This window comes from Entelurus aequoreus, linkage group LG12, assembly GCF_033978785.1.
Source record: "Entelurus aequoreus isolate RoL-2023_Sb linkage group LG12, RoL_Eaeq_v1.1, whole genome shotgun sequence".
In the NCBI taxonomy this organism is placed as follows: Eukaryota; Metazoa; Chordata; class Actinopteri; order Syngnathiformes; family Syngnathidae; genus Entelurus; species Entelurus aequoreus.
The window spans coordinates 34,086,520-34,103,496 of NC_084742.1; the positions used below are offsets into that span (position 1 = coordinate 34,086,520).

At 36.0% G+C, this 16,977-nt stretch overlaps 1 long non-coding RNA gene across 1 annotated transcript in view; it reads left to right on the forward strand.

The window, feature by feature from the left end:
* Window positions 1-16,977, forward strand: part of LOC133662812 (uncharacterized) — a 59,082-nt gene that overhangs the window by 23,870 nt on the left and 18,235 nt on the right. The window contains exon 2 of the long non-coding RNA XR_009828168.1: window positions 5,721-5,776. This is a non-coding gene — a long non-coding RNA (uncharacterized LOC133662812). The remainder of the gene's footprint in view (window positions 1-5,720; window positions 5,777-16,977) is intronic.

The window sequence follows — 16,977 nt, forward strand, 5'->3', positions numbered from 1 at the left end:
CATGAATCAATTTAAGTGGACCCCGACTTAAACAAGTTGAAAAACTTATTTGGGTGTTACCATTTAGTGGTCAATTGTACGGAATATGTACTTCACTGTGCAACCTACTAATAAAAGTCTCAATCAATCAATCAACATATATACACACTGTACACATACATTCACTGTACAAACATACAAATACATATACTGTACATATACAAGTACACATACATACACACATACACTCATGCATATAATCACGTTTCATCAAACATATATTAACGTTGTTACTCTAGGATAAACTGGGTAACACATGGCACACTGACAAAGCTTAACCTATTGTTACTATAACAATCTACAAGGTTAATATAGCTGGCTTCTCTTTCTTCCCCTCCATTTTTCTGCTCTCTTTTGTATCTGTAGTTATCATTACATATATGTATTGTTGCATTTGAACAACTGTATTGTTGATAATAGAGGTAAATTATTGGTATTATTCATTATCAATAGCGCTATTTCTATTGGTATTTGTATTGCTCCATTTGTACTGTAATAATGTTCATTGTCATTTCTGTATTTTTATTTATTTCACTAACTGCTTCTTTGCTATCACTTTTACCATCATATTTGTACAAATCCTATTTGCTGATGTTGCTATATTGTTGTTGTTTTGTGTTTGCTGTTGTTGTTTTTATCTCTCTGTCTTATCCCCCTCTTGTCCCCACAATTTCCCCCTCTGTCTTCCTTTTTTTCTCTTTCTATCCCCTCTTGCTCTGGCCCCGGCTGCACCAAATGATTATATAAATACATTTAATAAAGTCAAATACAAATAAGGCAACAAGAGAAGTATCCCACACTTCTCTTTTGTAAAGTAAATTTGTACAGCCGATATGGGCATATACATCAACAATATGATTTGCCTGAGAAGCTGGACAGGACAAAAAAAAAAAAAAAGACAAGCCTAAAATCGCTAACAATAATAAGTGGACTTTGCAACACTGTTTAATGTATTTATGTGATGTAGTTTTCTCAGGCTAAAACTATTATATCTATGGCTAAAACCATAATATAAGCCGATATGACGCGGCCCTTTTAGCTATTTTGAATCTAAGCTAGTAGGGGCAAAGTGCTAACAGGTTTTTTCTATTGTAAACCAAACAAACTTGAAGACAGCGAGAATGTGGGCACATTGTGTTGCATATGCTTGCAAAATACGGCGTACGGTTGGTTACAAAAAATAAAATGTTGTGCATTAATACCAAAATGTTTGTATTTTGTCAAGGCAGTGCACCGCAGGAAAATACAGTTTTGATTCAACTTTAATATACAACGCATTGTATTGCATTGCCTTGATTAGAAAGTGACCCCCGTCACGATGGCCGACATAAGCACGTCGCTTACTTTGGCGCCTACAGCTCGATGACGTATCTACTTATTGTATATTTAGAGCTAAAACCGTCACACCTGCCCCAGTAGCTTGCTAGTTCTTGAATAATTGTGGTAAATTCCTTCGTATTATTGTTGTTTTAGTGCAGGGACTGCTTTTGCTTCAGGCACCTGACTGAACAGCTAAGGGGTCCTTTCGAAGCCATATTGAGCTATAACCCGCCAGCAGTTATCCATGGGTCCATTTTCTACCGCTTGTCCCTTTAGGGGTCGCGGGGGGTGCTGGAGCCTATCTCAGCTGCATTCGGGCGGAAGGCGGAGTACACCCCGGACAAGTCGCCACCTCATAGTTAGTTACATTTTATTTCACTGGCTCACATTCATTTCAATTGTAATACCTCCCTTTAGAACATTCCAAACGTTGCCGAGTTGTTAAGTCTTTAAAAAACGATCGTTGTAGTTAAGACTTTTAAATGAACGGCAAGGAGCCTGAAAAGCAGCGTGTTTACTCTCCGCCAGCTGTGATGTCATGAAAAAAGCCATGCCGGGCGCAAAGATGGACAACTGGACAGCTCACGTCCGTCTGCAATGCACTTATCAGGACGGAATTTTCTGGAAGTGAAGCTTTCAAGGCCCTCGGGAAAAGAGGACGCTGGGTCGGTGACAGGGCTATCTGTCTCTGACAGCCCAAAGACCTAAAGCCGGATGGCTGGGACAGATAAGGCGGCGAAAACACACATCAACACACAACAACACACATTGCCTGAGGCATCACACACACACACAAACACGCAGGCATGCACACACACGCACACACACACGTAAACGCTGGCATTCACTTTGCATTAACAAATGACCTATTGTCTGACCACTCGCTGGACTGCGCACACACACATGTTGAGACACACACACACACACGCATGCACGCACCCACACACACGCACACACACACTGGTCTTCCCATTAGCTGTGCTGCAGTGTGCAGAGTGAGGAGCGTTGGGGCGAGAGACATCAATTTGCTTGGTCTAATGCGCTGGCTGCCCCCACAAGACATATTGATTATTTCTTCGCCGCAAAGCGACAAATAGCAATTTCGGGGGCATAATGGAGATAGATGGTTGGTTTATAAGAAGACCCCAGAGAAAAGTTGTAAGGGCGTCGGGTGGGGAGGGGGTTTACTTCCCTTTGCATCTCTTTCTCACTTTTTCACACCAAGTGAATGAAGAATAAAAATGAAGGCACTTATGTTAAGATGGTCCCGCAATGATAACAACGATAACACCTCAAGTCTTAATCTGATGCTCTGCTACATGCTATTTGCAATATGCTACATGCTAGATGCTACTTGCTATATGATACATATGCTACAGCAGTGGTTCTCAACCTTTTTTCAGGGATGTACCCCATGTGAACATTTTTTTAATTCAAGTACCCCCTAATCAGAGCAAAGCATTTTTGGTTGAAAAAAAGAGATAAAGAAGTAAAATACAGCACTATGTCATCAGTTTCTGATTTATTAAATTGTATAACAGTGCAAAATATTGCTCATTTGTTGTGGTCTTTCTTGAACTATTTGGAAAAAAAGATATAAAAATAATTAAAAACTTGTTGAAAAATAAACAAGTGATTCAATTATAAATAAAGATTTCTACACATAGAAGTAATCATCAACTTAAAGTGCCCTCTTTGGGGATTATAATAGAGATCCATCTGGATTCATGATTTTAATTCTAAACATTTCTTCACAAAAAAATAAATCTTTAACATCAATATTTATGGAACATGTCCACAAAAAATCTAGCTGTCAACACTGAATATTGCATTGTTGCATTTCTTTTCACAGTTCTTTTTGACAGACATTTTAAAAAAATCTCACGTACCCCTTTGCATACCTTCAAGTACCCCCAGGGGTACGCGTACCCCCATTTGAGAACCACTGTGCAGTATATAGGCTGATAATCATAACGCCCAGAAAACAGAGAGAAAAATATGCAAATATAATTACTTAGTGCATTTAAGGGAAACATTTATTGGTGTGTTTTTATAAGTAATTACATTTATGCAAATTTGTAATAGTCTATGATTAATCATGGCTAATCCAAAATGTGATTAATCTGATAAAAAAACAAAAAACATTTGACAGCACTAATATATACAGTATATATATATATATATATATATATATATATATATATATATATATATATATATATATATATATATATATATATATATATATATAAATATATATATATATATATATATATATATATATATATATATATATATATATATATATATATATATATATATATATATATATATACATATATATATATATATATACTAGGTGTGTGTGAAAAAATCGATTCGAATTCGAATCGCGATTCTCACGTTCAGAATCGATTCTCATTTTTAAAAAATCTATTTTTTAATATATTTTTTAATTTTTTTAATTTGAAAAAAAAAATTTTTTTTTAATTAATCAATCCAACAAAATAATACACAGCAATACCATAACAATGCAATCCAATTCCAAAACTAAAGCCGACCCAGCAACACTCAGAACTGCAATAAACAGAGCAATTGAGAGGAGACACAAACACAACACAGAACAAACCAAAAGTAGTGAAACAAAAATGAATATATCAACAACAGTATCAATATTAGTTACAATTTCAACATTGCAGTGATTAAAAATCCCTCATTGACATAATCATTAGACATTTATAAAAAATAAAAAAAAATTAACAATAGTGTCACAGTGGCTTACACTTGCATCGCGTCTCATCTCATAAGCTTGACAACACACTGTGTCCAATATTTTCACAAAGATAAAATAAGTCATATTTTTGGTTCATTTAATAGTTAAAACAAATTTACATTATTGCAATCAGTTGATAAAACATTGTCCTTTACAATTATAAAAGCTTTTTACAAAAATCTACTACTCTGCTTGCATGTCAGCAGACTGGGGTAGATCCTGCTGAAATCCTATGTATTGAATGAATAGAGAATCGTTTTGAATCGGGAAAAAATCGTTTTTGAATCGAGAATCGTGTTGAATTGAAAAGAAAACTGATTTTGAATCGAATCGTGACCCCAAGAATCGATATTGAATCGAATCGTGGGACACCCAAAGATTCACAGCCCTAATATATACATATATAGATATGTACAAAACCCAAAACCAGTGAAGTTGGCACGTTGTGTAAATCGTAAATAACAACAAAATACAATGATTTGCAAATCCTTTTCAACCTATATTCAATTGAATAGACTGAAAAGACAAGATACTTAACGTTCGAATGCAAAAAGACTGAGAAAGTTGAGGAATGTTCATCAAACACTTATTTGGAACATCCCACAGGTGAATAGGCTAATTGGGAACCGGTGGGTGCCATGATTGGGTATAAAAGCAGCTTCCATGAAATGCTCAGTCATTCACAAACAAGGATGGGGCGAGAGTCACCACTTTGTGAACAAATGTGTGAGCAAATTGTCCAACAGTTTAAGAACAACATTTCTCAACCAGCAAGGGATTTACGGATTTCATCATCTACGCTCCGTAAAATAATTTAAAGGTTCAGAGAATCTGGAGAAATCACTGCACTTAAGCGATGATATTACGGGCGGTACTGCATGAAAAAGCGACATCAGTGTGTAAAGGATATCACTACATGGGCTCAGGAACATTTCAGAACACCACTGTCAGTAACTACAGTTGGTCGCCACATCTGTAAGTGCAAGTTAAAACTCTACTATGCAAAGCCAAAGCCATTCATCACCAACACCCAGAAACGCCGCCGGCTTTGCTGGGCCCGAGCTCATCTAAGATGGACTGATGCCAAGTGAGAAAAGTGTTCTGTGGTCTGACAAGTCCACATTTCAAATTGTTTTTGTAAACTTTATTAGATATATCTCGTTATTGTTGAATGTGCTTAATTGACAAGTCATTTTGATGTACATATATTACGACAAAAAAATCCTTGTTTTAAGTAGAAGAAAACTTAATTGATGAATCACTTTGATGTATTTTTAAGCATGTGACTTTCTCGCCACGCACGTCTCAGTTCAACTGACCCATGTTGCAATTGAGAGTCATGTTGAGCGTCTCTGAAGGGACCAACAAGTAATCTTGAAGTAACAAGATAGCCACTCAGCCACCTGAGCCATGAAGGGAAGCAGTTTGTGAATTAATGACTACTCACAATCGCCTTCAGTGGCATAAAGTCATATTGCAGGACAGGAAAAGATCCTTGAAATGGATGATGTGGTTTTTTTTTGCTTCCCTGCTGTCATTTATAGTCTGAAATTATATGATTTCTCCATGTTTCTTCTTTTTATTGCAGACAAGCCATGCTGCGAAGTAGCCTGCAGCCAGAAGAGCCTCCATGAGGTAAATGAGGTAATACACCGCTCATCACATTGGAATGAGTAGTAGTAACACTCATAAGCTTTACTTCTAATACTGTATGGTCACTTAAAATATTATATAATATTTAATGGGCAGGTTTCACATGATCCTACTTGTAAGGACTTTTTAGCCACTGTGATAGATATATCATTTTCTCCCCTTTTTTGCATTCATAGTCTGCCAATGATGGTAGAAAATATAATATTTTTATATAATACTCTTTGTCTCGCTCAGCTGTCTTCCTCCAATAGCTTCATCGTTACCTCTGTCAATATTTCATGAAGCTACTCCTTGCTTTCTCATCGTCATTGTTCAGTCACTTGCAAATCACACTTGGAGTTGTTGTTTTGTGTTATTATTAATAATTCAGTATTGTTCCGGACTTTTATGTTTGGTGTTGGTACAAAACAATCCTGACCTTGATAAAAACTTCAGCGGTTTTCTGGTCCTCACCAAAACTTTATTGTATGTGCCCAAAAAGTACTAATAAACTTACTCACATCTTCCACACAAGTTTTATTTAAATAAATACACACAAATATTGTACTTTTTGTGGTTAGTTTACACTACAGTAGTGACAGCTATTCAGTAATAACATTTCCAGTAAAAATAGGGTTGTCTCGATACCAATATTTTGGTACCGGTACCGGTACCAAAATGTATTTAGATACTTTTCGAATTAAAGGGGACCATAAAAAAAAAGGCATTTTTGGTTTTATTTCAACAAAAAAATCTTAGGGTACATTAAACATATGTTTCTTATTGCGATCAAAGAACAATTTTGTCCTTAAGTAAAATAGTAAACACACTAGACAACTTTTGTTTTAGTAGTAAGTAAACAAACAAAGACTCCTAATTAGTCTGCTGACATATGCAGTAAAATATTGTGTCATTTATCATTCTATTTTGTCAACATTATGAAGGACAAGCTGGAAAAATGGATTATTAATCCATTTGTTCATTTACTGTTAATATCTGCTTACTTTCCATTTCAACATGTTCTATCTACACTTCTGTTAAAATGTAATAATCACAAATTCTTCTGTTTGATACTTTACATTAGTTTTGGATGATACCACAAATGTAGGTATCGATCCGATACCAAGTAGTTACAGGATCATACATTAGTCATAATTTAAGTTCTCATGTGTCCATGGACATAGTTCCTGAGTTCATGAAGATAATATGAATTGTTTTTTTAAAAAAGAAAAAAAAAATTGTGATGATAAAAAATATCGATGTAATCACAGTGGTATCGACTAGATACGCTCTTGTACTTGGTATCATTACAGTGGATGTCAGGCGTAAATCCACCCATGGCATTTGTTTACATTGTAACACAGGTGAGCTATCTTATCCTCCTACGGTGTGTAGTGAAGCATGTTTAGCTATTCCTTGTCCTGCAGGGATGATGCTTGTAAGAAACTTACTTTATTTGTCGCCATGGAGGCAAAGATTAGTGATTTAGAAGTAGCTAAAACACTGACGATTGCGGATGGACTTTATCCGCTAACTAGCTAGCCATGTCTTAAAGCACCTCTTCCTGAGGGCCTTTCAGTGTTATAGCTTCACCTTTTCCTTTAGTTTTTGGACCAAAATGCATCCATTCTCCCTTTTCTGTCTACACACTGTGTCTGCCTGTAAGTACTCCGTGAGTGTGCGCTGCCGAACATGCTCCTCTGCTCGTAAAACCAGCAATGTTATGACATGACGACGTGCTGTCATGCTCGTTAAAAAAATTAATATGGCTACTACTACTACTTACAGTACTTTTCAACAGAGTATAGTACCGTTTTTGATTCATTAGTACCGCGATACTATACTACAACCGGTATACCGTACAACCCTAGTCTGGTATTGACTATCAGTATTTCCCACCAATGGAATGGAACGGTAACATGTCTATGAGGCTAACTTCATCCTGTTAACATCACTGGGTGCTGGGCGTCAACTAGTGGTGAGTGTAGGCTTTTTGATTGATTGATTGATTGAAACTTTTACTAGTAGATTGCACAGTACAGTACATATTCCGTACAATTGACCACTAAATGGTAACGCCCGAATAAGTTTTTCAACTTTTTTAAGTCGGGGTCCACGTTAATCAATTCATGGCAAAGGAAAGGACGGACATATTTGGATACACTTACAGCAGAAGTGTAGCAAAAGTCAGGTAGAAAAAAAAACCAGCCAATCAAGGTTTCCTGCTTTGCAACGAGTTAAACACAACCACACAAACTTTTACACACACACGTCACAACACAGACGCGCTCCATTCTTTTTACACACACACGTGCACAAATCTAAACACGGACACTCAAATTAGAACACGGACACGCAGATCTGATTGACACACATTGAGATTTGCTTTGCAAATTGTTTTGCTACAAAAATACTTCTATCGGAAGACGCCAATGTCTATTGTATTCATGATAGCATCAAGCTAATTAGCGATTAGCGCGAAAGCTGCTTCTCCAGGAAATGAGCAGTATCACCGTAAGTTAATTAAATTGTTCAAAGTGCGGTAATCAATCACTGTTTTACGATCATTCAAATTTGAAACGGTAATACAGACCGTTGGGAATTTCACCGCGGTTTATCATTAATACCGTTAATCGGAACATCCCGCTTTTTAAATTTGGAGCCTTGGAGGGTTCAATCTGGTTAGCAACCTACAAAATCAAACGCTAGTAATTTTAAAGAGCAAAATGGGGACTCAGCCCAAATCTTGTTTAGGGCCACAAAAACATTTTTCAGAGTCCAGCAGCAGCGACACAGGCTGTTTATTTTAAATTATTTTCAAGCTTATAAATGTGAACAAAGCGGTTATGACAGGCTTACTTATGTCTATAATATATTACAGCTTTAACTGTGTGCAACAAGCCGGCAGCGAGTAATTAAGCAAACTGAATTATTTCCTAACTGCTTTGAAGAATTGCTAAAACTAAGTTTTATAGCCATCCAACATGTCGTTTGTGGAATTGTAGTGGCAGCTTGTTAATGAAATGAAATTGTTAAACACTCCCCAGCAGAGACCTAAGTGTATTATTCTTGTTAGTGTCAGGGATTGTTGTTAACATGAAAGGAATGGAATTAAGAGGAAGGGTTCTCAAGTGATGATAGCCGACAGGTAAGATGGAGAGAAAGAGCTGTTGTTAGCAGGACAGTAGATGATGCAAGAATGTCGAGCTGCACGGAAACAAAAGGAGAGATAGGAAGATGCAGTAGCCTAATGATGTTTTGATGTTTTGGAGGAAGGGGGTAACGGGGGGCTATTATCTTACAAACATTAACTCCAGTCAGGGATGACAGGAAGTGTGCTGAAGTGTTGCCAAGCTGCACGTTGCAGATTTCAGTCTGCATTGTGCAGTAATGATGTGTCAACTCTTTTTAAGTATGTTAATCTTTGAAGATTAAAACCATTTAAAATACAAACAGCTGCTATTATTACTTGGAGAAAGATGTGTAAAGTCAATGGCATGGCCTGCAAATATCGTAATCCAATTAAAAATCTGTGGTGGAAATTGAAGAAAATGGTCAATGACAAGACTCCAACCTGCACAGCTGACCTGAAAACAGCAATCAGAGAAAGTCGGAGCAAGATTTTGAAGAGTACAGTTTGTCACTCGTTAAGTCTATGCCTCAGACACTGCGAGCTTTAACAACAAAGTACTAATGGAGTGTTGGAATGTTTTTTTGTTTGTTTTTCATGATTCCACATTTTTCGTCCTCAAAATTTAGTGATTCCGTTACTCTTTTACTCTGTTTGATCTAAAAATTAATCGGTTACTAAATACAACAATTTACATTCTTTATTTATTTTCGGGTTTTTTAAAGCATTTGCAAAAGTGTGCGTTTTTAAGGACAAAAGTGTTACGTACGGGGGGAGTAGACGGCACAGACAACAAGGGGCATAATAAAGCTGTATGATTTATTATATATATATATTTTATACATATATATATATATATATATATATATATATATATATATATATATATATATATACATACAGTATATATATATATATATATATATATATATATATATATATATATACATACAGTATATATATATATATATATATATATATATATATATATATATATATATATATATATATATATATATATATATATATATATAATAATAATGAAACAATAATGATAATAAGCCAAGGAAATGGAGTGTGACAAAAATGTAAGAGTGTATGGTGTAAGACTATGTGTAGGAATTAATTGTTGAGTGTTACCGGGAGTGTTGAGCGAGAGGCAGAAGTCCCTGAGGAAAAAAGCCAGGGTCGAATGTTCGTGAGACAGGCAGGTAGTCGGGGGGGTATAGCGAAGCGTCAACAGGTCCGTCTCCAAGCGGGAGGTCGAGATCCAAGAGGCAGTCAGGGAAGCAGAAGGAATGCGGGGGAAGTACAAAGAAGACGAGACGCACAGCTCGTCACATAGAAACGAAGGCAGACTGCAGGAAGGATGACAAGGGAGACACGAGACCAATTAAACACAACGGTGGAGAATACACAGAGAGAGAGAGAGCAAGGTTGCATAGAGCACGATGATCGCTCCGACAGATGATTACGTTCTGGCCCGGAACGCAGGTCTGCACTGGCTTAAGAAGCCCAGGAAGCTCATCAATGGCAGGTGCGCTGAGTGCTGATTGATTGCAGCTGCTTGCTGTCACCAGAGTGACGCGTGCAGGAGATGAGCGGCCATGGGCGTGTCCCGAGGTGCGCTCCGCGGGGCTCATTGAAGAATGCGCAGCGGCATGCGCTTGCGCCGTGACAAAAAGTATGCATTTGTATGTGGACAAGAGCCAGAAACCCAGACAAAAGTATGCGTTTATAAAGTATCCGTTTTCGTGTGGACATTGCCTTAGTAAATCAGTCCCTTAATGTACTTTAAAGTCAGTGTCTTTAATTATACTTCAATGTATTCAATGTTACTTTAAAATCGATGTACTTTAAAATCAATGTACTTTAAAATCAATTTACTTGATGTACTTTAAAATCAATACTTCTTCAAATGCACTGAGACTGCAGGAAGTAAACACTGTAACTTTGTTCAGCGTAAGAAAATAAGTAATTAACGAAGTAGTCTATTACCAATGAATTAGTGATGCAAACTAATAAACACACTAGCAAACCAAAAGTTCAAGCTGTTACCAAAGGAACAGGGGAATAATAAAGTAGTTTCACTTTCATTCTTCATGTTCCCTCTAATTCCACATCCCCTTAACTTAATCCTCTGCTCGACACGCTGCCTCTTTGTTCTGCGACCCCGACAAGCCATCGTATTCCCTGTCTTGGTATGCTGAGGATAATGGAATGAAATAAAAGCCCAAAGGATTCTCGGAGAAAAGACAGGATTGTGTGTAATAACGTTTTATTCTCCTGGCGTCTGGCCGAGGAGAAGCAGGGATTAGAATTTTGCTGCTTATTTGCAGCCATGGCCTGGGATGTTTACAGAGGAAGGTGTCACAGGTATGGCAGAAAATTCCTATTCATATCTATCTGGCGCAAAGGCCTTTATTCATTGTGACTTCTGTTGACCCATGTCGGCCTTCAGGCAATTTAAAATGTTTAAAGTCCTTGCAACACTGACTAACTGCTGCTCATGGAGGATGGAGTCTTGTCATTATATATATATATATATATATATATATATATATATATATATATATATATATATATATATATATATATATATATATATATATATATATATATATATATATACACAATATATAGATAGACAATATACAATATATAGATATGTATGTATATAAATATATATGTATATTAAGGCTGTGAATCTTTGGGCACCACATGATTCGATTCCATTCTTGGGGGTAACGATTTGATTCAGAATCGATTCTTGATTCAAAACGATTTTCGATAACATTGGGTGCCAGTTCTATGATTAACTAATTGTTTCCATAAAATAGATAGACAGCTCTGATAACTTTCTATATTACTAAAAATAAAAACTAATTTTGTTTTATGAAATTATAGTCAAACAATAGTTAAAGTCAAATACAAATAAGGCAAAAAGAGAAGTATCCAACGTTTCTCTTTTCTAAATTAAATCTATACAGTAGACGTAGGCATCTACATCAACAATATGATTTGCCCGAGTGGCTGGACAAGACCAAGATCGTTTTTTTGTATATATATATATATATATATATATATATATATATATATATATATATATATATATACAGTATTTATATATATATATACATGTGTGTGTATATATATATATATATATATATATATATATATATATATATATATATATATATATATATATATATACAGTACATGTATGTTGAGGGGAAGCGTGGACAGCAACTTCAGGGTTCCAGGTTCGATTATAGCTTTTGCCATCCTAGCCACGTCAGTTGTGTTCCCCTTTTCCGCCATCAGTGTATGAATGCGTGAATGTAGAAATAGTGTCAAAGTGCATTGAGTACCTTGAAGGTAGAAAAGCGCTATACAAGTGTAACCCATTTACCCTTTACCATATACCATATATCCCGTGTCCTCTGCCGCAACTTGTTCAGAATTTGCACAGTCCATCTTCACAAAGGTATTTTCCTCTGGTTTATAAGTAAACTGATGTTTCTGAATGATTAGTTCCAGTGTAGACAGAGATGTCGTTGTTTTGGTTGTCATCATTCTTCACAAGAAAGTAAATATCTATTCAAAGACAGCTGCGGTTTACCCCTCTGGAGGCACTGTCCCTCAGTGTTGTGTAAGAGAATTAGAAGTCTGGCACACTTCCCCACGGAACAACTATGAATCAAACAAGACGCCGTCAGAGGGGATGCAAACTATATGACGCGAGAGTATATTCCAGCCTTAAGGATGGAAAGACTCTGACCTTTGACCTTCTCACAAAAACATTCAACAAGCTGACACAAGCGAGTCTACTATAAAATGTAAGCAAACCTTTTCGTCTATAAATAGCAATCCAATATAACCTGCCTTCATACCTCATATCTTTATTCTCATGACTTTCGGCTGACTATCGGCTTAATTACGCCCAGATAAGAGAAGGATGGCTTTACCGCCACGGCTCATTTCCAAATTAAAAATTAATAAAGTCTGTTTTCGGACAGACTCATATTAGCTGTCGTGTACAAGTCATCGGCGGTCACTCAAACGAGTATGACGATCCTCCTGGTAGGGGTGTATCCCTTCATGGAGGATGCCTGTGCGTGACTTTGTTTAACGTGGGGAGACTGGTGCACAGACAGTCACCACACAATCCTTGACAGAATCGGGTCAGGGTCCAGTGGCATGGAGTCCAAGACGACTGGGGACCCTTTTCTGCTGCAGCCATCTTCCGCCATCGCAGCCGTTGTGGTAGTTCTTAAATCTACCGTCTTCCGCCTGCTCCGCCGTTGAGGTCTTCACCGTATCCCTGGCTAGGGAGCGGTCAGGTACTAGGCCTTTGCCAAGGGCCACCTGGGGTAACAGTAGTAAAGGGGTTAACCTCCTAGTGCCCCAAGACCCCCATAGAAGAGCCTCCACTGCCGGATGCACTTTAACGTCATGCCCAGTCGTGTACAAGTACTTGCTCAAGTAGTACTTAAGTCTCATCTTGCCTAAAGAAACGACATCTCCGGAGTGTGTTAAACACAGATGATCTATAAACTCATGCACTGAGGATTGCGTCTCTTAAATGATTAAAACTTGTGGGTGTCAAAATTTTTGTACGTCACTATTATTAACATTGTTTATTCAGCAATCTTGTTTTATCATTTTATAACTGCTAGATATCTTAAGACTATTTCAATAGATTTATTTTGGTGTTTGCCGACATTTTATTTTTTAATCGCGTTTGTTTTTTCATAGGAGAAAATAATACATAGATATTTCAATAATATGTCCTCTATGGTATATCCCTTTTTCTTTTCTTTTTTTTTTCATATCCCTATGAAAAAAACTTATTGCCAGTTGCATTTTCTCCCCTCTCGATCATTCCAGATGCACCATCACAACACTGTAGCACCTCCTAGAGCACACGTGCTGAAAATAAGTTCTGTTGTCGAGATCACAATTCTATATAGCTTCGAAAACATATTACAGTATATTTGTGTGTTCCATGTTCTACAATGTCACAAAACAACACAGGTTGGAGCATATGATGCAATGGATGTGCAGTAAATGATTGTCTCCATGGTGACAGCAGGTTGTACACACAAAATACTCATTTAAATATAGCGTTTTTGCACCACTTTAGTATTTTGTGAGTACAAATGTACACACAATCTTAGGAGATCTCTCACTAATATTACACACTATTTAGTACTTGCGATCAATTGTACACACAGTCTTGGTAGATTACCTGCAACACACCCACTAACAGTACACACAAGTGTATACTTTGTAAGAACTAAGTAGTGCTTGTTATAAATTGTACACAGAGGGCCTCCATGTACCTCATCTTAATATATATATATATATATATATATATATATATATATATATATATATATATATATATATATATATATATATATATATATATATATATATATATACCGTAATTTCCGGACTATAAGCCGCTACTTTTTCCCCTCGTTCTGGTCCCTGCGGCTTATACAACGGTGCGGCTTATATGCGGCCTGTTCTTCTCCGACACCGACGAAGAGGATTTCGGTGGTTTTAGTACGCAGGAGGAAGACGATGACACAATGATTAAAGACTGACTTTAATCGTTATTTTGATAACGTACATGCGAGCACTTTGTATTACTTTGCACCGTTGTATTATTTGTACTCTGCACAAATGCTGTTCGCCATGTCAAAGATGTGAAAGTTTGATTGAATGATTGAAGGATTTATAGTTAATAAATGGGACGCTTTGCGTTCCCAAACAGTCATCTCTGTCCCGACAATCCCCTCCGTGGTAGCAGGAACCCCTATATACTACGGCAGGGGTCACCAACCTTTTTTAACCAAGAGCTACTTCTTGGGTACTGATTAATGCGAAGGGCTACCAGTTTGATACACACTTAAATAAATTGCCAGAAATAGCCAATTTGCTCAATTTAGCTTTAACTCTATGTTATTATTAATAATTAATGATATTTACACTTAATTGAACGGTTTAAAAGAGGAGAAAACACGAAAAAAATGACAATTAAATTTTGAAACATAGCTTATACTTATACTCTTTAAATTTTTCCTGATTAAGATTAGTTTTAGAATTTTGATGACATGTTTTAAATAGGTTAAAATCCAATCTGCACTTTGTTAGAATAAATAAATTGAATAGAATAGAATAACAAATTGGACCAAGCTATATTTCTAAAAAAGACAAATCATTATTTCTTCTAGATTTTCCAGAACAAAAATTTTAAAAGAAATTCAAAAGACTTTGAAATAAGATTTACATTTGATTCTACAGATTTTCTAGATTTGCCAGAATAATGTTTTTGAATTCTAATCATAATAAGTTTGAAGAAATATTTCACAAATATTCTTCGTCGAAAAAACAGAAGCTAAAATGAAGAATTAAATTAAAATGTATTTATTATTCTTTACAATAAAAAAAATAAATTTACTTGAACATTGATTTAAATTGTCAGGAAAGAAGAGGAAGGAATTTAAAAGGTAAAAAGGTATGTGTTTAAAAATCCTCAAATCATTTTTAAGGTTGTATTTTTTTCTCTAAAATTGTCTTTCTGAAAGTTATAAGAAGCAAAGTAAAAAAAATTAATGAAATTATTTAAACAAGTGAAGACCAAGTCTTCAAAATATTTTCTTGGATTTTCAAATTTTATTTGAGTTTTGTCTCTCTTAGAATTAAAATGTCGGGCAAAGCGAGACCAGTTTGCTAGTAAATAAATACAATTTAAAAAATAGAGGCAGCTCACTGGTAAGTGCTGCTATTTGAGCTATTTTTAGAACAGGCCAGCGGGCTACTCATCTGGTCCTTACGGGCTACCTGGTGCCTGCGGGCACCACGTTGGTGACCCCTGTACTACGGTAATTACACATCAAAACCCTGCGGCTTATAGTCGGGAAATTACGGTATATATATATATATATATATATATATATATATATATATATATATATATATATATATATATATATATATATATATATATATATATATATGTATATATATATATATATATATATATATATATATATATATATATATATATATATATATATATATATATATATATATATACAGTATGTATGTACACTACCGTTCAAAAGTTTGGGGTCACATTGAAATGTTCTTATTTTTGAAGGAAAAGCACTGTACTTTTCAATGAAGGTAACTTTAAACTAGTCTTAACTTTAAAGAAATACACTCTATACATTGCTAATGTGGTAAATGACTATTCTAGCTGCAAATGTCTGGTTTTTGGTGCAATATCTACATAAGTGTATAGAGGCCCATTTCCAGCAACTATCACTCCAGTGTTCTAATGGTACAATGTGTTTGCTCATTGGCTCAGAAGGCTAATTGATGATTAGAAAACCCTTGTGCAATCATGTTCACACATCTGAAAACAGTTTAGCTCGTTACAGAAGCTACAAAACTGACCTTCCTTTGAGCAGATTGAGTTTCTGGAGCATCACATTTGTGGGGTCAATTAAACGCTCAAAATGGCCAGAAAAAGAGAACTTTCATCTGAACTTCGACAGTCTATTCTTGTTCTTAGAAATGAAGGCTATTCCACAAAATTGTTTGGGTGACCCCAGATGAGGTATACATGGAGGCCCTCTGTGTACAATTTATAACAAGCACTACTATTTTTGCCGTACCAGAATATGATGAAGCGTATGTAGCATTTGGCTTTACTGTAACCATGGCAGGAGACGAGGAAAGGCCGGTGTGTTGTTTCCTTAAATGTTAATAAGCTTACAATGTTATGCAGAGGTGTAGTTATTACAATTTTATGGACAAATCATACTATTTACAGTCACGGTGGAGAATGGGGGAGCTGGAAATATTTTCTTCTCCCGAGGGTGGGCGTAACAGAAAATATGTGAGAAGCACTGGTCTGATTCCACATGAAAGTGGTTGGTTTTTGGCTTCTTAATTGTCCTGCTTCCATACTCGTATCCTTTACAAGAAATACACTTGACGGCAAACTCCGTAGCTTGCTAGCTTGTGTGCGCTAGCTTTTTGAGACTTCACTTTTATTGTGAAG